General features: G+C 42.1%; 1 pseudogene; it reads left to right on the top strand.

Moving 5' to 3' along the window:
* The first annotated feature begins 10293 nt into the window (after positions 1–10293).
* LOC110288342 overlaps positions 10294–17746 on the top strand; it is a 27652-nt pseudogene continuing 20199 nt past the window's right edge.

The following is a 17746-nucleotide window of genomic DNA, read 5'->3' as shown; positions in this document are numbered from 1 at the left end:
AAAAAAAAAAAAAGAAAGAAAAGAAAACCTTTGAAGCAACAAATTGATATGCCCAGAGCCAACTACCAGCTCACAGCAGAGGTATTCTCCACCTGTGTTTATCTGAGTGTACCCTCACTGTTTGCAGAAGAACATGCTGAAAATCTGACCTGAAATCTAATTGAAGTCATTAAAATGTTACAGAGGACACTGGGAAAAAAATAAATAAAAAAAGCATCAGCTTCAGGAATTGTCCATAAATCCCAGAAAATAAGTCATAAGACACCAGGTCTAGGAACAGACCATAAATCCAGAACAAGATCTATCCACAACCCAACCCCCTCAACAAGCCTGGGGATAACCACAGAAAATGGGGAAATATCTTATTTCAGAATCTGCCTTCTGGGCTGTGCAGCCCTATTTCATTCTATGGTTAAACTTTCATGGCAAAGGCATGCAGACCATCAGCAACCTGTTACCCTCTAGAACCCACCAATGAAATGTTTGATTACCCTAGAGATTTTCCATTTCCATATAAAGAAGATCTTGTGCCTTTGTCTGGTGTTGCTATTACAAATAATGGTTGACCCCTATAAGCTTATTGATTCTGAAAAATAATTCCTTATTGTTTTTTCATACTATCTGAGTCTGAGTTCTTCCTTCAGTTATGTTCAGACCATTACAGTCTTTAGCAGGTGAATATTAGTGGCAGATTTTCTCTTTGTCAATGTGAAATCACAGAAACAAATATCATAATTTGTGTCCTAAAATCTCTCTTTAATTGATAACATCCTTTTAACTATTCTGCCTGTGGGTCATATACTTCACTTTGCTCCAAAGTGAATCACAGACTGTGTAAGCTATCCATCTTGATTCTAGGAGGTTTAGGATGAGAGGAGGAAAAATAGAAGGAGGAGCAGGACAAGGAGGAGAAAAAGAAAAGAAAAAAGGAAGAGGAAGAAAATGAAGATGAAGAGGAGGAGGAGATAGAACATAAAGGGGAGGAGCAGAAGCAGCAGCAGGAGGAAGAGGAGGACTAGAAGGAGGAGGAAGAATTTCCTGCAGAGTGCTGTAAGATAGAAAGGTAGGCTATTGGAGGACAGGCACAGTGGTAGTGAAACACAAATCATACATATCTGAAAAAGGGTCAGCTCCTGGAATAGAATACTGAGTCAGGAACCCTAATCTATGGGTCTTCAGAAACTCTAATCCTAAGGGAGGTGCTCATGTCACTCAAGATTGACTGGCCAATCAGGGACTCCAGGAAGCTGCTCCAATCCAAAGAAGAGGCAGGTTCTTCCAGGAGCTTTGTTCCCCATTGCAAGTTCAGCTCCATTGCTGAGCAGGCTTCTGTAGTTGGTGTGATGTGCTTTGACCTCTGCTTCTGAGTGCCTTAGAGGGGTGACAGACTTGATCTACTAAGTCTCAACATGGTGAGCATGTGATCCCTACCTACCCCTAACAAGAACTAGCAGGGGACTGAGAAGTTAGAGGCCAGGTGGTGGTTCTCCCCTGGGTGGGGTGGAAGCTAGTAGCCAGCTGTGAGGGTTCCTTGAAGTCCTAGCCACTAAATAGTCTCATAGGTTGCAAATTGATAACTTCATTATTGGAGCTGCATCTGCACAAAGTATTTGAGGAGAGAATTTCGCCAAATGTGGAGAGGCCTAGTTTTCCCGTTATCTTCTAGAATTTGTTTCCTTACCATTTAGGATCCATTTGGAGTTAGTTTTGGAAAGGTTGTAAACCCCATCTCACAGGCTGGGTAGCATTCCAAATTTAAGCTGTGATGAGAAAACTAGACTCTGTGATGTAAATGATTTTCCAGAGCTTGGGAAAATAGTAAGTCACACTAAGTAGAATATACCTGAGGGAGGGACTGCCCCTAAAATGCCCTACAGTTAAGTAGCATGCTAACCAAGCATCTTAGAGATTAGGGTGCTAGTGTAAGACCCCCGAAGCTGGGCCTCTGCTCAAGTCCCAGGATGAGCTGGCCGATACCCCAATGACCCAAGAGAAACCACACCTGATGCAAACTGCAAGCGGTTTTATTATCAGCTAGCTGAGGACGAACTCCTAGTGCCATGCAGGGCAGGGGAGTTCGACACCGAGAGGTGACAGTAGGGGGCTTTTAACAGCTAGTTGAGGAATTGGGAGGAGTTGTGAGGAGAGTGGGGGGGGATTGGGAGGAGTTGGGAAGATAGTTGGGAGGAGTTGGGAAGAGAGTTGGCTACAGCTCCTTTCTGGTGGGGGGGGGGTGAGCTGTAGCTCCTCTATCTCTGTGTCCTTGTAGGTCTTCCTACAATTATGGCATCTCTGGATGTAAGACACAGAATCAAAAAGGCATTTTGCTGGCTATAGAGAACAAAGAGCTTCTTTCTGGCTGTATTTTTGGAGATCAGGGAAAACAAGCTTGGGGAACATCCAGGGGCTTTACCTCCTAGGGAGAAACGCTCTAAGTTGGGGTCTCACATTACCCACTCCTTCTAGTACATAGTTCTAATCTTAGAACTAGGAAAATTAAACCTCTGGCCCAGCTGTCAAACAAAGCCAACATGAGGTCACAGCCTTAGGATTTGTAACTTTGAGAGCCTCAGAAGCCCCTGGAATGAGACCAAAGAGTCTCTTGTCAGTGGTAGGAGGGAGGGAGGAGGTTCCTGTGTCACACCCAAGTGTGAGCAAGGCTGGGGGAGCTGGGCACGTGCCAGAGGAGTGGTAGTGGGGCTTGTCAGAAGCACCAGGTAGGGTCCTTTTTATCTGGGTTTAAGGTTGCCAGAGCAGTGGCACCGGACCAGGACAGGATCTCCTATTTGAAATTTATGTGGCACCGCGGTGGTTCCTGGTTCATACTTTTTTTTTTTTCAGCAATTCCCAGGCGTCTTTTCTGACCAGTTCTAGGGCCTCCAAGTGAGCTTGCAGGAGTTGGGGGAAAAGGAACATCAGGGTCAAACATTCCCCCTGCTTCTGTTAAGTGGGGCAGTCCCCCATGGAGGAGTTCAAAGGGTGTAAGTTTAAATTTCCCTGGGGTGTTCCGTACTCGGAACAAGGCGAAGGGAAGGAGAGCTGTCCAATCTTTTCCACCAGACTCTAAAGCCAATTTAGTTAAGGTTTCTTTTCATGTTCTATTCACCTGCTCTACCTGTTCTGAACTCTGGGGTCTATAAGCACAATGTAACTTCTAATCAATCCCCAATTGTCTGGCTAACCCCTGGCTTACCTGGGCAACGAAGGAGGGTCCATTATCTGACGAAAATACCTTAGGGATGCCAAATCTTGGAAATTTTCCTCTAATATCTTCTTTGCCATGACATTGGTGGTCTCCTTCTTAGTGGGGAAGGCTTTGACCCACCCTGAAAAAGTTTCTATAAAAACTAATAGATATTTATTACCATACCTGGGTGGTTTAACTTCTTAAAAGTAAAATCTACTTTTCAGTATGCCCCTGACCGGTCACCTCTTTTGTTGTTTTTTGTTTGTTTGTTTGTTTGTTTGTTTGGCAAGTGTATGGCTTCTAATAGGCTCAAGATTTCTTCTTTATTTTTAATATCTTTCCCAGCAGATGTGAGTAGCCCCCTTTGCCTATAGATTATCCCATGTACCATACCTGGGTGGTTTAACTTCTTAAAAGTAAAATCTACTTTTCAGTATGCCCCTGACCGGTCACCTCTTTTGTTGTTGTTTTTTGTTTGTTTGTTTGGCAAGTTTATGGCTTCTAATAGGCTCAAGATTTCTTCTTTATTTTTAATATCTTTCCCAGCAGATGTGAGTAGCCCCCTTTGCCTATAGATTATCCCATGTATGTGAGCAGTTGTGAAAGCATACCTGCTGTCTGTGTAGATATTGATGTTCTTCTCTTCTGCCAGCCGCAAGGCTTGGGTGAGTGCAATTAGCTCTGCTCTCTGGGTTGTTGTCCCTTCAGGCAAGCTGCTGATCCAGATAGTTTGTTTTCTGTTGACCACTTTTGCTTTTTGCTTACCTTCAACCAAAAAGCTGCTACCATCTGTGCACCAGTTGGGGCAGCCTGGCCATGGCTGGTCAGTGAGGTCTTTCCTAATTCCAGTTTCTTCTGCCAGGATGTCCATACACTGGTGCACTGGTAGGGAGTCATTGGCTTCCAGCAGCAAGGTGGCAGGATTCAGGATAGCAGGGGGTGCAAACTGCACTCTCTCAGTCAGCAAGAGGCTCTGATAATGGGTCATGTGAGCATTAGTCATCCAGTGATCAGGAAGTTGTCTAATGATGCTTTCTAAGGCATGGGGGGATACTACTATAGTTCATTGACCTAGAGTCAGTATGTCAGCATCTTTGAGAAGTAGTGCCACAGCAGCGATAGCTTTTAAGCAAGATGGCCATCCACTGGCCACTGGGTCTAATTTTTTTGACAAGTAGGCCACAGGTTGTTTTCATGGCCCCAGAGCTTGGGTCAGGACCCCTCTCACTATTCTTGTTCTTTTGTCTACATAAAGAGTGAAAGGCTTAGTCAGGTCTAGTGGGGCTAGGGCTGGTGTACTAAGCAAGGCATTTTTAATCTCTTTAAAGGCCTCCTGGTGTATGGGGGTCCATGAGAAAGTCCCAGTCTCTTTAGTAAGGGGGGAGAGTGGGGCTGCCAGGGTGGCAAAGCTTGGGATTCAGAGCCTATAAAACCTAGCGGTGCCCAGAAATTCCCTCACCTGCTTCGAGGTTGTTGGGATGGGGATTTGAGTCACAGTCTTTTTCTGAGCTTCTGTCAGCCACCATTTCCCTCTCCTGAGAGTATAACCTAAATAGATTACTTCTGTCTGGCAAATATGGGCTTTCTTAGCGGATGCCTTGTACCCCAACTCACTCAATTCCACCAGTAATTTCTCAGTTCCCAGTCTGTACTCTTGCTCAGTGGTGGCAACAAGAATCAGGTCATCAACATACTGAAGGAGAGAAATTTGGGGGTTTACTGACCTGAACGGCGCCAAGTCCTAGTGGAGGGCCTCATCAAAGAGAGTAGGAGAGTTCTTGAATCCTTGAGGCAAATGTGTCCAAGTTAGTTGTCCAGCCTGTCCCGAATCTGGGTCTCTCCAGTCAAAAGCAAAGATTACCTGACTCATGGGATATAGTTTTAGGCAGAAGAATGTGTCCTTCAGGTTGTCTGTCAGGGGGAAGAGAACTGAGTAGATTGTAGGGGTTAGGGACAGTAGGATGAATATCTTGTACTCTTTTGTTTACTTCTCTTAAGTCTTGTACTGGCTGATAATCATTAGTGCCTGGATTTTTAACTGGTATCTACAGAGTATTCCAGGGAGACTGACAAGGGACCAAAACACCTAGTTCTAAGAGCCTTTGAATGTGAGGTCTGATGCCCTCTTGGGTCTCTTTGCTCATGAGGTATTGTCATACCCTGATAGGAGTTGCACCCGTTATCAGCGTCACAACGATGAGGGGCACCCTCTTTGCCTCTCCCATACCCACAGTCTCTGCTCAAGCTTGAGGATATCTCTCTAACTAGGTCTCTTCTAGTACTTTTCTCGATGGGGCTTGAGGCTCATGTAATCTATATTCTTCTTTTAATTTTAAAGCTAAAATTATAGAGATAGGGGCTTGCCAAAAGACTGAAGTTCCTTCTGAAGAGAAGCTTATTTGAGCTTTTAATTTTGATAGTCTCCCCCCAACAATGGGGTGCAGCATTCAGGAATGACAAAGAAGGAATGAGTTACTTGGCTTCTTCCCAAATCAACTTTCTTATCAGTGGTCCAAGAGTATGGTTTCTGACCAGTAGCCCTGATTACTACGGTTTTCTTTTTCCTCAATTTCCCCAGTGGCTCTTTCAGGACTGAAAACTCTGCTCTGGTATCAACAAGGAAATCCGTGGGGGTCCCCTCCACAGTTAGGGTTACCCTAGGCTCGGGGAGGGGGTCCGAGCTCCATCTCCCCTAGTCATAATCCTCTACGGTAAGGACCTTAGGCAGTCTGATGTCTGCCTTTTTCTTGGGGCAGTCTCCTGCCCAGTGTCCCTTTTCTTTATAGTATGCACATTGGTCCTTATCTAGAGGTGGTCGTGAAGGTCCTCTGGAGTTTGAGGTCTTCTTGGCCCTGGGTTGCCCAAGTACCCTGTCTGCCTACTTCCTTCACCTTTTCTATAAACTTCCTTATCACCTGCGAATGCAGCCAAAACCCTAGTTAAATTTCTTTTCTGCCTTCTTTCTCTTTCCTCAGCCTCTCTTTTTTCTTTTTCTTTTTTCTTTTTCAGTCTTTCTCTTATGGTACACTTTCTCTGCCTCCTTAACTAGATCTTGCAAAGATAATGTTTGTAGACCCTCTAGATGCTGTAATCTTCTCCTAATGTCAGAAGCAGACTGCCCAATGGAAGCCATGGCAACTATCGCCTGCTGGCCCTCTGATGTAGGGTCAAAGGGAGTATAACGCCTGTATACCTCTAAGAGGTGCTCTAAAAACACTGCTGGGGGCTCCTTTTTTTTTTTTTTTTTTTTTTTTTTTTTTTTTTTTTTTTGTAGGATCTCTCTTACCTTGGCCAAATTGGTGGGGCGCCTGCCAGGTCCTCTCAGTCTTGCTACCAGAGCCCGGTGGAAAATTGTTAACCACTCCCTACCTTCAGGCCTGTTAGGGTACCAGTCAGGACATGTCAGAGAGAAGCCTGCATCTATTTCATTTGGAAGTTGTGTCGGTCATCTATTGGTCCCCAGCATGTTCTTTTTTGTCTCTAGCAGAATCTTTTCTTTCTCCTCTGTGGTGAAAAGAACCTGTAAAAGTTGTTGACAGTCATCCCAAGTGGGCTGATGAGAGAACATGAGAGATTCTATTAGATTAGTAAGGCTAAAGGGGTTTTCAGAGAAGGGGGCGTGATTTGCCTTCCAATTATAGAGATCAGAGGAGGAAAAAGGCCAGTACTGAAAGGGCTGCAGTTTTCTGGGGTCCACTGGAGGAGGACCATAAGTACATAAGGGCAGCACAATGGTTGAGTCTGGTCCCTCTGGACTCTGAGCTCGCAAGCCTCGGATTCTAGCAGCTGGTTCCTCCCATGCATTTCTAGCAGCACCCTGTTGAAAGATCTGGGAGGGGACTGGTTAGAGATATGGGGGTGGGGTGTTACACCATTCTGGAGGTTCTTTTATCTCTGGATGGACTTTGGGAGGAGCCAAGAGTTGTGGTATCTTAGTTTTTTTTCTCTAAGTGGCAGAGAGCTAGGACTTGGGAGCCCAGTTTGTTCTTCTGAACCCAAGGTTTCAACCAAGATGGGGATGGGGGGGGGGTCTTGCGCTAAATTTTTCCAGATGAGAATGTAGGGCACTTGATCTGGCTGAGACCCTGGTCTCTTCTGCAAAACAACAACTTTAACAGCAGAAATCACAATCAAATCAAGAGTGCCCTCTGGTGGCCAACCAACATCAAAAGCTGGCCATTCTGTAGAGCAGAAAGTTCTCTAAAATCTCTTTCTGACATCTACAGACAGATTGTGAGTCCTAGTCTTAATTTCAGTCCAATGCTCGAGAGTCAGTCCAAGGGGAGTGCTAATAGTCTGTCCCATCATCAGAGTCACATACAGGTAAACAAACAATATATACACACAAAAAGACTACGATAACCGAGACCAGGACCCAAACACACAGCTGAGTGAGCACACTCTCACTTGGCACCCAGTAACAGAAACAGACAGCCGAGTGAGCACACTCTCACTCAGCACCGAGTAACAGAAACAGACTGCCAGGTGAGCACACTCTCACTTGGCACCCCGATGTGAGATCTCTAGGCATCCCTAGAACTCCCTCAGACCTCCTGGGACGTCTCCCAGGGTGGCATCCGGTTGGTCCTGACACGTCTGTCAATAACACTCCCCTCCATCCTGGACAGGGAGCTCGTTGCTCTCACGAGCACAAATGACTGCAAACCAAGAATACTGAATTCAAACACAGCTGGCAGACAAAGACATAGACAAAGATAGGATCCTACCTCCAAGTGGGGTCTCTGAGAACTGGGGTAGGCCACAAATCCCAGACGAGCTCCCACATGTAAGACCCCCCTGAACAGTTAGCTGAGGAATTGGGAGAGAGTAGGGAGGAGTTGGGAGGAGAGTTGGGAATACAGTTGGCTACAGCTCCTTTCTGGTGGGGGGGGGGGTGTGAGTGAGCTGTAGCTCCTCTATCTCGGTGTCCTTGTAGGTCTTCCTACAATTATGGCATCTCTGGCTGTAAGGCACAGAAACAAAAAGGCTTTTTGCTGGCTATAGAGAACAAAGAGCTTCTTTCTGGCTGTATTTTTGGAGATCAGGGAAAACAAGCTTGGGGAACGTCCAGGGGCTTTACCTTCTAGGGAGAAATGCTCTAAGTTGGGGGCTCACACTATGATACACATTCATTCACTAGCATTGTTGGGAGATATGGTTCTAAATCATAACAAAGGAGACAACCATAGTTATCGAACAGCCACTGCACCCATCCCCAGATCAAAGACCAGGCCTTTAATAAGATCATCAGTGGAGCATTGCAGGGTCACAACCAACACTAAGACCTGGTGTGTTATAAAGGACCAGCTTTTTCTTCTTGAAAAAGCTTAGTTCTGCTACGTGGGCAAGACATATGGTGACACAATTTCAAGAGGGAAAATGTTGCTGTGGTGAGGACTGGCCTGATCAAGCAAGGCTATCCCTGAGATCTTCATGGATGCAGAATGACATACCTTCTTCTCAAACCCAGTGACTTCCTGGGTTGAACCTTTAACAGTCTGGAGCCTAGCCCTTGGGTCCTTTCCCTAAGGCAGTAAGGTATTGAAAGACAGCTCCTTCTCTACAACCAGCCATGTGCTTTGGTGCTGGAAATTGTCTAGAGCCAGGTCTTTTGGAGAGTCTAAAAGTTCCCACCATTTAGGCTATTATCAGCCCCAAACCACTGTAGGCATGGTCAGTAATGGTCATGAGATAACCTGTGTTCTCCTTGAGCAGCACTGTTTAATTCCTCTTTAGTTTGTCTGATTCTGTGGTACTTTCTACTGACTTCATAGAAGTAATACTTTTCTTTCCATTTTCCCCCTGTAGGTAGTATACAGAAAAAAATGTTTCTGACACAAGCCATGTTGCCTCACAGGGCCCTGATTCAAGTCTGTTGTTCCCAAGGGCAATGGTTATGCTCTCCTCTTGATTAGTTTCTAAATTCTTAAGTTAAAGGGTAGTAGCATAACCATTTTAAAATTACCCCTGTGAGTAATGACCTGTCCAATGCAGTAACAGGGAAAGAGCTTGCATGTGGATCATGGTTTCTGCTGAGACCAGAAGAGGAGGAACAGTGGCCTCTGTACAATACAGAGGCAATAGGTAGATCACAGACTAACTAAAGTTTAAGGCACTTGACTGCAGGGCTCACCATTATGAAGAACGAATGAACTGATGCAAAATGGATGATATTGTAATTTCCTACAATGGGTTAATTCATGCATTTTAATGAAAACACAAGATTGTGGGTGCACAATTTGGAGGCATTAGCTTGATCCAATGAGTATTGAGTTTCCAGTTGGAACACTGTCCTATGGAGATATGGACAGTCCTCATTAACATGGCTAAGTCAGCTCAGATTTTTGAGACACAGGCCAATTATTAGCTGCAGCTGTGTGTGTCAGGTTACAGGACTCAGCAGAAACCAGTCCACTTTGGAGCAAGGTCACAAAGTATTTTGTTAATGCCATTGCCTCTTCCAGGGAATGGCCTGCTCTTGTCAGAGGCAATGCTTTCTAAATTTGATTTTTTTTTTAATGCATCACTGCTTACTCCCTTAGTAGTTTCAGTTCTCCAACATTTCCCAATCACTAAGAATTTGAATCCTTTTTCCCAGTTGCTCTGATTATTTGTCTCTGGCCACAGCAATATGTTTTCCAGCTCAATATTGTGTTATTTCTATGTAATTATGAATTGCTTTGAACACTCAATCTGACCTCTGCCACCCAGTTCCTGGAAGATATTCCTGCAACACATTCTAGGCTATGCCATGACTGGTCAGTGGGAAGGAAAAAAAGACCAGTGGGCATGAGAGTTTTCTGAGGTCTCTGTCCTTTGGGGGGTTAATTACAAATAAAGAGGAACCTGTGTAAGAATTTACCTCACTGACAACATCGTGTGGAAGGGCAGATCTGGAAAGACCAGTCCTATGTGAGTTACTTGATCACTCAACCTCCAGTAGGGGAGATGCTAAGTTCCTGAGGCCAAGCTGTGTGGTCCAAGCTAATGAGGGACATGGGCAGTCCTAGCAGTCAAAAGCACCGGTGGGAGATAGTATGCAGATTTTTCTAGGATTCTCCTCAGCCACAGCCATTTGCAGCTCTGAGGGAGACCACAGTCCTACCATGGAGAAGGTGAGGACTACTGACCCCATACAAGGAAAACCACGTTGTGGAGCTATCAGAGTCCAATCTGCCAGAACTAGGATGCACTGTGAGTCACACTGTTCTGTTCATACATGTGTTGATCTGGGTAGAGGCACATGGCTTTCTTTCCTCCCTGAGAGTGGATTCCTTGGGGAGGAGAGGCTCTGCAGTTCTGACCATTGGATGCTGTGGTGCTGATACTATCAGTATCCAGTGTGCACATAGAGGATTTTGGTGTGCACTGCCAGGACATGTAGGGAAACTTGAGGTCTGGTTTGTAGATCAAAATATTGAATTTACAATTCAGTTTCATCAGTTACATTTTAAGAATAGTTTAGAACCAGGTAGAATGGAGGTGCTGCTCATCCTTCAGACTTCCTAGATTAAAATCTTTAACTTGCTTTTACCCCTTGTGCCAGTGGCATGATTCAGGCAAATTCAAGTCTATGGTACAGAGACTGATCCTGTACAGGATACAGACGTGTTTGATGTGTGCATGGTGTTGTGCAGTGGATAGGGCTGATTCTACATCTTGTGCCATAAGTCACGTGAGAGGAAGCAGGCATTAAATTATTATTCAACCTTTGTATGTGGGAGGGGGCATCAGAAGGGCTAGGTTGGAATGAGACCACAGGGGCCCATGAGGGGCTGTAAAGCCATAGCCCACCTTTCTGATCACTTCCATTTTCAGAGAGCGTTCTAGACAATGGAGCCTCTCTGTCTGGAGAAAAGATCAGAAGTGGGTGAAGAGGCAGAAATGTAACAACTTAGGGGTCACTTTAAGTTATATTCTTAGAGTTGTGAAGTCTATTTTTTTTTATTTCTAAACAAATACAATCATAGTTAACATTGTTGAAATTCTATTTTTTCCTGACTGACTTTCTTCATGCTTTTGATGAAGACTTGAATATATTTGGGCCTCTTATTCTTGGATATTTCTCTGCCCACAACAGGTGTGGACAAAGACAGTGGAAGATGCAGCAGTAGGGCTAACCTTCATTATCAGGTCTCAGTTCCTGGGAATGATCTAGATGCCTCTAACCTGGTTCCATAACTAACATCTAAATACTGAGCCTCAGGTTCCCAGGATTAATTTATTCACTTCTTTATTTATCTAGATTTTTATAGTTATGAATCTGTAAAACTCCTCCTTTATTGAATGGAAAATATTCTGTGCGATATGCAGGTAACTCAGGAGGAATTTTGCTTGGCATGACCTGAGTTCAGATTCCAACACCCATGTTAACTACTTGCTATTCCAGATCCAGAGGTCTGACACCCTCTTCTCTGATGTGTCACTCACACACACATAGATAATATTCTCTCTCACACATAAAAACATACACATGAAAACAGGGACAGATGTGTTTTAAAAAGTGCTTATATCTTATAGTGTAATGAAAGCCAAGCAAAGAAGTTTATATTTTTAATAGAAATCATACTGGTTATTTTTTTAATAATTCTGTTATTTTGGGGTTTTTTAACTTTTTATTTCACAAATGTTGTACACCCTTACATCTAGTCATCAATCATAGGACACAACATGGTTTCTAAGTGATCCTAATAAATATCCCTTTTTCTTAATATTAAAAGAATGAAATGTTTTTGGTAATCAACACTATTTCTTACAAATTTGAACTATCAGAATGCTTAATCTCTGCAGTGTGTTGGAAAAGCCTCCAGTCCCACTCCATCTCACATTATTGTCAAAGGAGAGACCAGAATGAACAGGATGAGTGCTGGCCACTGAGTTTGTAATTTTTATTCTGATTACAATCTTGCAGTTCTTATTTAAATAAACATGCTAGATTCACAAGTCTCTTGTAGTGTTTCCTTTTCCCAGTGCTGCCATCTATGGTGTATGATTCATTAATTATAATCAAATTATATAGTTGCTTCTCTAGGAAATGAAAAACCTTCAGCTTTTTTTTTCTTCTGATAATTTACTATATTATAAGTTCATTAAGTTTGTTGGTTTGGGAACTTTCCATGGAAAAACAGTTTTAGTTTTCTCATCAGAACCTTAAAGAATTGCCTGTCCTCATTTCTTGGAAAATCTGTGTTTTCCAGTACTTGCAATTGTCAATGTTTGAAATTTTACACCTTAAGTGACTGATATGTTTGGATTCTTTTTTTTTTTTTTCTTATTTTTTTATTGGATATTTTCTTTATTTGCATTTCAAATGTTTTCTCTTTTCCAGGTCTCCGCTTAGAAAGCCCCCTATATGTTCCCCCTGCTCCTGCCTCTGTGAAGGTGCCCCTCCACACCCACCCACCCACTCCCATCTTCCAGCCCTGGCATTTCCCTACACTGGGTCTTCTTTTGGATGGGAGACTTTTAATGACTGCTTCTATTCCTATTAGGGATTATGGGACAGTTTAGATGGTTTATCTAATCCTGACTTAACTTTGATATTTGGTATCTGTCTAGAAAATTGTCCAGATATTCCAGTTGTGTTGAGTATAGGCTTTTGTAGTAGGATCTGATGATTTTTTTAATTTCCTCAGTTTCTATTGTTATGTCTCTCTTTTCAGTTCTGATATTGTTGATTTGAATACTGTCTCTGTACCCTGTGGTTCATCTGGCTAAGGGTTTATCTCTCTTGTTGATTTTCTCAAAGAACCAGCTCCTGGTTTTGTTGATTCTTTGTATATTTCCTTTTGTTTCAACTTGGTTGATTTCAGCCCCAGGTTTCAGTATTTCCTGCCTCTATTCCTCATGGGTGTATTTACTTCTTTTCATTCTAGAGCTTTCAGGTGTCTGTTAAGCTGCTAGTGTGTGCTCTCTCCAGTTTCTTTCTTTCTTTTTTCCTTTATTTATTTAATTTTTTTTTTGATTTTTGAGACAGGGTTTTTTGTATAGCCCTGGCTGTCCTGGAACTCACTCTGTCAACCAGGCTGCCCTTGAAATCAGAAATCCACCTGCCTCTATGGCATGCGCCATCACTGCCTGGCTCTCCCCAGTTTCTTTTTGGAGACATTCAAACTATGAGTTTTCCTCTTAGCACTGCCTTCATTGTTTCCCATAAGTTTGGGTATGTTTTATTTCACTTTCATTAAATTCTAAAAAGTCTTTAATTTCTTTCTTTATTTGTTCCTTGACCAAGTTATCATTGAGAAGAGCGTTTAATTTCAATTTGCATTTCTATGTTAGCTACTGAAGTTAAACTTTTTTTCTTTGTGTTTATTGACAATTTGTATTTTAAAGACATCTGTTCATTTCATGGGCTTATTTATTGGATGTTTTACTTGATATCTCTCTCTCTCTCTCTTTCTCTCTCTCTCTCTCTTTCTCTCTCTTTCTTTATATGTGAATATGTTATATGTGGTTTATGTATTCCTGTGTGTATGGATATGTGTGACCCTTCATGTGTGCAAATGCTAGAGGACAGTGGATGACCTGATCTATCACTGACTGCCTGATTCCCTCAATACCATATCTCTCCCTGAATCTGTGAGCGAGCTAACCACATTGATACAGTCTCCACTCTTGTTATGTTTTGCCATGCACAAGGACTGGGGTTAGAGTCACACAGGGCCATACTTCATATTATTGACATTTTTATGTTATTGCTGTGATTTTAATTCAGATTCTCATGCTTGCAAAGCAAACAGTCTTATCTTCTCTTTAGTTGCTCATTGTTTAGTTTCCTATATTCTAGACATTAATCTTCTGTCAAATATAGCTTGTAAAGACTCTCTGCCCTCCTGACACCTGTTGCTTCATTTGAATGACTCCTTTGCTGTGCTTAATTGCCTGAGGTCCCATTTGTCAAATGTTGGCCTTATTTTCTGAACATCTGGAATCTTTTAAAATGTTTTATCTTTATTTTTATTTTTTTAAATCTCTTGTATATGTGTGTGTGTTCTTGTGGAAGATTGAACACATTAATAAAGTGTCTATGAAAGCCAGAAGAGGTCATTGGATCCTATGTAACTAGAGGGTACAGGCAGTTGTGACACACCCAGTGTTGGTGCTGAAAAAAAAAAAAAAAAAAAAAGCTAGAGACTTCTTAAAGAGCAATGTGTACTTTCAATCAACTGAGCCATTTATCTCCCTAACTGGAGTCTTATTGAAAAAGGATGTTCTTGATTTTATTGAAATGTACTTCAAAATAGTAAATGTTGGCAATAAAATGTTATTAAAATATGAAAAAGAAATGTAAATAAATAAAATAACCAATTCATTTTTAAAAAAAGCATATAATGCTTTATTTCTAATCAGGCTAACATCAAATTACTTTTCAGGTCTCTCTTCTTTTTTTTTTTTTTTCTTTTTCTTTTTTTTTAATTTTTAATATTTTTTTTATTACGTATTTTCCTCAATTACATTTCCAGTGCTATCCCAAAAGTCCCCCATACCCTCCCCTCCACTTCCCTACCCACCCATTCCCATTCTTTTGGCCCTGGAATTCCCCTGTACTGGGGCATATAAAGTTTGCAAGTCCAATGGGCCTGTCTTTCCAGTGATGGCTGACTAGGCCATCTTTTGATACATATGCAGCTAGAGACAAGAGCTCCGGGGTACTGGTTAGTTCATAATGTTGTTCCACCTATAGGGTTGCAGATCCCTTTATCTCCTTGGTTACTTTCTCTAGCTCCTCCATTGGGAGCCCTGTGATCCATCCAATAGCTGACTGTGAGCATCCACTTCTGTGTTTGTTAGGCCCCGGCATAGTTTCACAAGAGACAGCTATATCTAGGTCCTCTATACAAGATTATCATGCTAGAAATAGTGGTCCTAATGCATGGGGTGAATATATACTACTGTTTATTACAGATTCAATATGTATTATCCATGGTCTTTGTTGGTTGACTTGAGGTTAAGTCAGCTGGCTGATATTGAGGAGCTCCACAATAAAGTTGAAAATTTTTGACCTATAGTAACCTCCATCCCCATCATGATATGACCTGTTCCAGCTAGTCATGGCTGTAGTGAGGGAGATAGACTCTTCTTTTATAGCAATTAAACATTTGAGAGCTCTCTTGGTGGGCACTCTCTTTGGACTCTATCTCTTGCCTTAGAATGCCATTCTGGAAGTAGAGGGGTAAGAAGTAGCAGGACATAGATGAAACAGGTTTGGGAAAAGAGCAAGGAGACCACCTGTGTTTCAATGAGCTCAAGAGAAAGGTAGACCAGCTAGGTAAAAGGGCATAGATAGAAGGAGATTTCTGAGCATCTAGCAGCTTAGTTATACATTCAAGCTTGTTAATAGATATTTTGCATATAGTTAGGGAAATGAAGTTAGCTCACTAGGTTAGCATGTTGTTACCAATCCTCTGACCTCATTTGTCATTGGAACTATATATTATAAAACATATAAAAAGGGTAAAGGTTACAGAAACATATATTTTAATTCAAGTGTATAAAATTTAATTTTAAATTAAATTATATTAAATACAGTGGTGGCATAGTTATGAGCACTAGCTATTGTTACAGGTGACACGGATTGCATTCCCCTAAACCACATGGCATTGACCCAGCTGCTGTAAGTGCAATCCCAAGTGACCTAATGCCCTCTCCTGATCACTGTAGTTACTGCACGCAAACAAATGCCAGTAAAACACACATAGACATAAAATCAAAATAAAGTATAAAAATGGAGTCTTCTATGCAGATGTCAGAGCTTTGAGACAGACAGCATTCAGGATGAGGTAAAATGCACTGCAGTTCGAATTACTGTAGTTAATGACGTAACACTGAACAGGTGGGCACCATGAGGTCGCTTTACAATTTGCAATCCTTACCATAGGAAACCCCTCCTCTATTCAGGAGCTTTGGATTCGACAGGAATAATACTTTGATCTAGGACACAGCTTCTGGTGGCAGCTTGCATACATAAAGGATAATGAAGATGGTAACTTTCTCTTTCCTGCTTGCCGTATCTTGTAAGAGAGATCACTTTATTTTTCTAGCATTAGAGATTCCTTCTTTGGAATTCTGGCATATGCTGCAGACCAGCTGTGACATACAAGCACTACTGTATTCTTCAACTTCCAATTGGTATATGGTCTTTGTTTTATTAGTTGGACCACATTCTGTGAGCCATTCTTTTTTGGGGGATAGGGATTTATTTACTTATTATATATAAGTACACCGTAGCTGTTTTCAGACACTTTTTCTTCTTTCTCCAGTGCCGCATGTTCCAGCCCTGCTCGCTCTGGCCCAAAGATTTATTTACATATTTATTTTTTAAGTTTTATATGTAAATACATTATAGCTGTCTTTAGACACCCCAGAAGACGGCATCAGATCTCATTACAAATGGTTGTGAGTCACCATGTGGTTGCTGGGATTGAACTCAGGACCTTTTTGGAGAACATTCAGAGGCTCTTAACCTCTGAGCCATCTATTCAGCCCTGCTTCATTCCTACATATCCACTTTCTACATGCATAGAGAGATCTATGCTCTGAGTTCTGTTCATCTGGAAAACCTTTATTAATACAGATATGTTTTTTCACCTTCCCACATAGGAAGACGTGCTGGCTAACAACAGTGCTCCATAGTGATTGGAATCCATCCCCTGCTTTTCTCCCAGGGTTGTCTGGAATCTCATGTTGAAAGGGCAAAATAAACCTCATTTCTGGAGAATCATAATGAAAGGGAGAGATAAANTCCATTTATCTCCTTTAAGGAGCCCATTTGTCTCCATTTGGAAGACAGGGCCTCATTTTTAAAACAGCCATAAAGTGCCAGCTTCAGTAACAGACCACAGTAACAAAAAGAAAGTCATAAGACACCAGCTCTGGAAACAGATCTTAAATCCAGAACAAACTCATAACCCCACACCCACAGAGACCAGCCCAGGCATAACCACAAAACAAGGGGTGATATCTTATCTAGAATGAGCCATCTGCACTGGGCAGCACTATTTCGTCATATGGTTAAAAGTCCCTGACAGAGGCATGCAGACAACTGACAACCTGTGACCCCCTAGCACCCACCAATGAAATTTTGAATACCCTAGATAGTTTCCCTTGTTCCCGATTTAAAAAAAAAAAAAATGCTTTCATGCCTCTGTCTGAGGTCGCTATTTCAATGAATGGTTGACCCCTGTATGATGATTGTTTTTGTATAATAAGCCCTTTTTGTTTTTGCATACTATCTGAGTCTGAGGTCTTCAGCAATTTTCAGATGCAAACATTATGTAGCAGATGAATATTAGCTACAGTTTTCCTGATCACAGAAAAACATATAAAATTTTGTGTCCTAATATTTAATATCCTTGGAATCATTCTGTGCATGGATCATACAACGAATAATGGAATAATCAAGGCTCTCCATCTTGATTCAAGAACGTTTAGCATCAGAAGAGGAGGGGGAGGAGGAGGGGCAGGTAGAAAAGAAGAAGAAGAAGAAGAAGAAGAAGAAGAAGAAGAAGAAGAAGAAGAAGAAGAAGAAGAAGAAGAAGAAGAAGAAGAAGAAGAAGA

This window comes from Mus caroli, unplaced genomic scaffold, assembly GCF_900094665.2.
Source record: "Mus caroli unplaced genomic scaffold, CAROLI_EIJ_v1.1 scaffold_12429_1, whole genome shotgun sequence".
NCBI lineage: Eukaryota > Metazoa > Chordata > Mammalia > Rodentia > Muridae > Mus > Mus caroli.
Note: the sequence above shows the minus strand (reverse complement) of the source record. Positions and strands in the feature narration are given on the sequence as shown.